Raw genomic sequence first — 5,442 nt, 5'->3', positions numbered from 1 at the left:
CCCTCCACCGCCACTCACCTAGGTCCCAAGCAGCTGGAGGGGGCCCTGGTGTGTGAAGGACCAGGTCCATGAGCCCAGCAGGCTTCCCAGAGCTAGTGGTCAGAGGAAATACCTTCCTCGCCTCCATTGATCCTCCAATCCCAGAGGGCCCCCACCTCTGCCTGCCTCTCCTCTTCTCCCCTGCTTTCCTCCTACACCCCTAGGACCAGTGAGACCTAGAGGGGCCCTTGGAGGACTGAAGATTAGGTCTGGGTGCACAACAGGCTTCCAGGTGCCAAGCAGGTAGGGAGATTTCCCACAGCGTCCCCCCCACCACTGTCTGCCTCTCTTCCTCTTCCCCTCTCCTCCCTCCCTCCCATGCCTGTAGGACCCATGCAGCTGGAGAGAGTCCCAGAGAACAAGCGACCAGACTCGGGAGCCCAGCAGGCTCACCGGGCCCACGTGGGCAGGGGAAAGGCCCTCCACACCTCCCCTGGGCCTCCAATCCTAGAACATCCCACCACCAGTCTGCCTCTCTTTCTCTTTCCCTGCCACACTCCTATGCCCCAAGGACCAACGCATCTCAGAGGGGGCCCTGGAGAGTTGGAGACCAGGCTCAGGAGACCAACAAGCTTTCTGGGCCAGTGGGCAGTGGAAATGCCTTCAGCTCCTCCCCCATCCTCTGATCCCAGAGGATCCCTCCCCCCTTCCTCCTCTCCTCTTCTCCCCCCACCACTTCCCTTCTACACCCCAGAGGGGCCCTTGGAAGGTGGAGGACCCTCCTGGAAGGAATACCCAACAGTGCCTCCCCTATTCTTCCGGTCTTGAGAAGTCCCTTCCCACCCCTACTGTTTGCCTCTCTTCCTCTTCCCCCTTTCCCCTCCCTCCCACACCCCTAGGACCCATGCGCTGGAGGGAGCCCCCAGAGAGTGAAGGAGCAGGCCCAGGCCCAGGAGCTCAGTTGGCTTCCCTGGCCTAGTGGGCAGGGAAAATACCCTCTCACCTCCAGGGTCCTGCAATCTCAAAGGCCCCCCTCATCAGTCCACCTCTCCACCTCTTCACCCCTCCTCTCTCCCTCCTACAGCCCTAGGACCTAGGCAGCTGGGAGGGGGCCTTGGAGGGTGGAGGGGGGTCCTCAGGTCCCAGGCCCAGGAGCCCAGCAGGAGCCAACTTGGCAGGAGAAACCCAGATGCAGCCCCCAGATCCCCCTAGACCCCAAGGGTCTCTCCAGGCAGGAACCTCCCCCCTCACCCAGCCACCCCCCAGGGGCACTGGTCCTGTCTGGCTTCCACTTCTCTGCCCCGCTCTGACTTCCCCTACATCCTACCCAGTTATTCAGGGGTTCCTCTGGTCTCTTTGGGCCTCAGGTCCCCCACCAACCTCCTGAAACTGATTTAGTTGTGGGGAGACCCAAACTCCACGTCTTCCCACGCCACCATGTTGACTCCACCCCCCACAATTCTTTCCTCATTATCATTTACTACTCTACCATCACATTTGCTCACTTTTCCACTTACCAGCTCCATGCTTCAGATTCCTTATCAGAAAAGGGGAAAATAATAACCTACTACATAGGGCTTTTATGAGGATTAAATTAATTAATACATGTAAGGGACTTACGACAGTGTTGGGCACCCAGTAAGCACTAAATTAATGTTTGCTGTTATAATTATAGGGGCCCAAAAGTAAATCCCTCTAGGTAAGTAAAATGAGTGGAAAAGTCTGTATGGAGATCTGAATGTCTGAAGAGAATGCTGTATAAGGAGAGTAGCTGTTCATTCAGCTTCAGAAACCATAAAGAAATGTGAATCCGATGTCAAAAGATCTTCTACTTTTTAAATATGGAGTAGCATTTTGATTTTTTAATGGAATTTTCAGTTATTAAAAATGCAAATGCATTCATGATTTTTAAAAGCTCAACAAACTAAGAATAGAAGAAACTATCTCAACATAATAAAGGCTATATATGAAAAACCCATGGTAAACATATACAATGGTGAAAGGCTAAAAGCTTTTCCTCAGGAATAAGACAAGATTGCTCACTCTCACCCCTTCTATTCAACATACTACTATATGTTCTAGCCAGTGCAATTCAGCAAGAAAAAGAAATAAATGACATTGAAATTGGGAAGGAAGAAGTAAATGATTTCTGTTCACAGATGATGTGAGTTTATATGTAGAAAACCCTAAATACTCCACACACAAAAAAGGCTGTTAATAAATTCATTCAGCAAAATGAAGGATACAAGCCAATGCTCAAAAATCAGTTGTATTTCTGTACACTAATAACGAATACTCTAAAAAGGACATTAAGAAAAAATCTATTTATGATAACATCCAAAAGAATAAAATCCTAGGAATAAACTTAACCAAGGAGATGAAAGATTTGTGCAATGAAAACTAAAAAACATTGCTGAAAGAAATTGAAGACACAAATAAGTGGAAAGACACTTTGTGTTCACAAATTGTAAAACTTTAAATTACTAAGATGTCAATACAACCCAAAGTGAACTACAGATTCAATGCAATCCCTGTCAAAGTTCCAATGAGGTTTTTTTGCAGAAATGGAAAAATCCATCCTAAAATTCATACAGAATCTTAGACCCTGAAAGCCAAAACAATCTTGAAAACAAAACAAAGTTGGAGATTTCACACTTCCTGGTTTCAAAACTTACTACAAAGCTACAATAATCAAAATATTAGCACAAAGACAGCCATATAGACCAATAGAATAGAATAGAAAGCCCAGAAATAAACATATATATGCATATGGTCAAATGATTTTTGACAAGGATGCCAAGACCATGCAATAGATAAAGGACAGTCTTTTCAACATTTGATGCTTGGAAAATTGAATATCCTCATGCAAAAGAATGAAGTTGGATCCTGACCTTAAACCATATACAAAAATTAATTCAAAATGGATCAAAGACATAAATGTAAGAGCTAAAACTATCAAACTCTTGGAAGAAAACGTGCGGCAAAAGCTTCACAACATTGGATCTGGCAGTAATTTTTTGAATGTAACACCAAAAGAATAAGCAAAAAGAAAAAAGATAGCTAAGTTGGACTTTATCAAAATTAAATGTCTTTGGTGTGTCAAAAGACACTATCAATTAAGTGAAAAGGCAATCCATAGAAAAGGAGAAAATATTTGCAAATTATATATCTGGTAAGGGATTGATATCCAGAATATATAAAGAATGCCTACAATTGAACAACAAAAGCAACTGATTAAAAAGTTATCCAAAGCCTTAAACAGACATTTCTCCAAAGAAAATATACAAATGGCCAATAAGCACATAAAAAGATGCTCAATATCACTAACCATTAAAGTAATGCTAATCAAAACTACAATGAGATACCACTTAACACCTATTTGTGAGATTATTATCAAAAACAAAAACAGAAAATAATAAGTGTTGGTGAGGATGAGGAGAAATTGGAACACTTGTGGATTCCTGGTAGAAATGTAAAATGGAATACCCACTATGGAAAACAGTATGGCAATTCCTTAAAAAATTAAAAATAGAATTACCATACAATCTAGCAATTCTGCTTCTGGGTATTAAATGCAATGAAAGCAGGGACTTGAACAAATATTTGTAAACTCATGTTTGTAACAGCCTTATTCACAATAGCCAAAAGGTAGAAGCAATTCGAGTGTTCTTTGTCAGATGAATAGATAAAATATGGAGTATACATACAATGGAATATTACTCAGCTTTTAATATTCCAGCTATGATACAGCATAGATGAACCCTAAGGACATTAGGCTAAGTGAAGTAAGCCAGCAACAAAAAAATTAATATTGTGTGATTTATATGAGGTACCAATTCAAAGTGACTGAAAGTAGAATGGTTGTGCCAGGGATGGAGTGGGGAGGCAGGGGGAGGGGAGGACGGGGACTTTAGTGTTTAATGGGTACAGAGTTTCAGTTGGAGAAGATGAAAAAATTCTGGAAATGGGTGTACAACAATGTGAATAAACTTTAGAAATGTACGCTTTAAAATAGTTAAGGGTATCGTATGTCAATTATATCTCGATAAAAGTTCTTAAAAAAAATAAAATAAAATAGTTAAGGGACTTCTCTCATGGTCCAGTGGTTAAGACTTCACCTTCCAATGCAGGGGGTGTGGGTACGATACCTGGTCGGGGAGCTAAGACCGCACGTGCCTCTGGGCCAAAGAAACAAAACATAAAACAGAAGCAATATTGTAACAAATTCAATAAAAACTTTAAAAAAATAATAAATAAAATAAAACAGTTAAAATGGGTGGAATTGGGAGATTGGGACTGACATACAAACACTATTGATACTATGTATAAAATAGGTAACTAAATGGGAACCTATTGTATAGCACAGGGAACTCTACTGGATGCTCTGTGGTGACCTAAATGGGAATGAAATTCAAAAAAGAGGGGATATGTGTATATGTATAGCTGATTTACTTTGCTATGCAGCAGAAACTACAACATTGTAAAGCAACTACACTCCAATAAAAATTAATTTAAAAAAAGAAAAGAAAATAGTTTAAATGGAAATGTATGTTATGTATATTTGCCATAATTTTTTAAAAATTAACTTAAAAAACGCAAATATGTAAACACTCTGTCAAGCACATCTACAACCACAAGTCATAGTATTCACAGAGGAAAACATGAGCTGACAAAAAAATTAAAAATCACATGAGGAATCACCAACACGGAGAGTCAAGGAGAAGCAGCAGGGAAGATCACCTCTGGTCCTGGTTGCTTCTTACTGGCACTATGGATCCCCCCTGATGTCTGGCTGTGACTCCCAGAGGATCCCAACCCAAGTAATTTGCAAGCATCTTTTGGCAACAAGGTCACTTTGCTGCCACCATGGTGACCTTCTGGTCAGACCAACTAGCATCATCAGCTACTTTCTGTATCCCTCACAGTGCAGGCAGGAACCTCTGCATCCCTTCCATTACTATACAAGAGTATGAGCCTCAGGAGTGTCACTTCAGCCCCAGTCTGCCTTGTTTATGTCACGCTGCACTTTCCCTCTGGCTTAGTGGGAAAGAGCCATCCTTTGTTGGTGCAGAGCCACCATGTGAGGCTTCCTCCTCCCACATTCCCAACAGGGAGTGGAACTGAAGCCCCTTCTACTCTCAGCTTGCCCCACGGTCTGTTTAATAGCCTTGGAATTTCTGCCTGGAAGGTTAAAATCACAATACAAGGGTCTACCTCTTTACTCCCACTCTCTTCCACTTTCTTCTCCTTTTTCATGCAAGTAGCAAATTGAACTTTGCTCTTTTTTTTTCCTCATTAAATTCCTTTTTTAGGAGCCCTAACCTTCCCCACCCTCATGGTTAGTAGGTACCTTTGGCTGACTAGAGAGGTATATTTTCATATACATGGAAATGCAAAAGAGAAGAACATGTATATTATTTTAAATTAAGTAAAATGGACTGATTGGGGCAATAAAGGGTTATA

The sequence above is a fragment of the Hippopotamus amphibius genome, chromosome 6, assembly GCF_030028045.1.
Source record: "Hippopotamus amphibius kiboko isolate mHipAmp2 chromosome 6, mHipAmp2.hap2, whole genome shotgun sequence".
In the NCBI taxonomy this organism is placed as follows: domain Eukaryota; kingdom Metazoa; phylum Chordata; class Mammalia; order Artiodactyla; family Hippopotamidae; genus Hippopotamus; species Hippopotamus amphibius.
The sequence above is the reverse complement of the archived record's forward strand: the minus strand, read 5'-3'. Positions refer to the sequence as shown.